This window comes from Cebus imitator, unplaced genomic scaffold, assembly GCF_001604975.1.
Source record: "Cebus imitator isolate Cc_AM_T3 unplaced genomic scaffold, Cebus_imitator-1.0 Scaffold554, whole genome shotgun sequence".
In the NCBI taxonomy this organism is placed as follows: Eukaryota; Metazoa; Chordata; class Mammalia; order Primates; family Cebidae; genus Cebus; species Cebus imitator.
In genome coordinates this window covers 34942-35981 of record NW_016107869.1, presented here as the reverse complement: position 1 = coordinate 35981, position 1040 = coordinate 34942, and the positions used below count along the sequence as shown (strand labels likewise).

At 42.9% G+C, this 1040-nt stretch overlaps 1 protein-coding gene across 1 annotated transcript in view; it reads right to left on the bottom strand.

Annotated features, from left to right (window-relative positions):
• LOC108293950 (dedicator of cytokinesis protein 4-like) overlaps positions 1–1040 on the bottom strand; it is a gene marked incomplete at its 5' end in the record, with an annotated part of 85572 nt that overhangs the window by 53897 nt on the left and 30635 nt on the right. The window lies entirely within an intron of this gene.

Here is a 1040-nt window from a genome sequence, read left to right as displayed (position 1 = left end):
TTAGTAGAGACGGGGTTTCACCATGTTGACCAGGGTGGTCTCAATCTCTTGACCTCGTGATCCACCCGCCTCGGCCTCCCAAAGTGCTGGGATTATAGGCTTGAGCCACTGTGCCCAGCCAATTTTTTGTATTTTTAATAGAGACGGGGTTTTGCCATGATGCACAGGCTGGTCTCGAACTCCTGACCTCAAGTGATCCACTTGCCTCAGCCTCCCAAAGTGCTGGGATTACAGGCATGAGCCACTGAGCCTGGCCTATATTGGCATTTTAAAGGCATACTGATAAGCATCCAAAGCTACTCCTTCACCACATTATAAAGTACATGAGTCCTCACTGAACTTAGTCAACATAAAAGTGAATATAAATGAAGTTGGATTCTACCAAAAGTGAGTCTCCAAACAGGACACGTTTAGTGAGCAAATCATTGTTGATTACGAAATCTCTGCTGGAGACATTTGAACTACTATTACTACTTGTTGTTGCTGTTTTAATTGATGCTAGTTGGCATGCGTTAGAAGAGAAAATCAGTGATGACGGAATAAATCTGTTGACTTGAAGGAGCAACAGGCTTTTCTAAGGAGGAAAGACCAGGAATTCTAAAAACTTTTGAAGCTGATTAGCTAGACAGGGCTTTGGTAATGGACGAACCTAGCAAATGTGGCTGCTGAAATGGTACCTGGGGTTGAAGCCTGAGGATCTGCTATCGAATGTACTTTCTGCCCATTATCTAACAGATGGCTATTCTTCAATCTGAAGACTCTTCTAACTTTGAGACACTATATTAAGTCAAATGCATCAGATTTTTTTTTTCGATTTATACCATTATCCTCCCTCTTTTACTCTTGACTCCTGTAGATCTTGGCATTCTTTACAAAGCTCAGTAAGTAAGGCTATTCATGTCTCTCTTATTATAACCAAAATAATTTTAATTAGCAAGAATTGTTGGGCCGGGCACGGTGGCTCAAGCCTGTAATCCCAGCACTTTGGAAGGCCGAGGCGGGTGGATCACGAGGTCAAGAGATCGAGACCATCCTGGTCA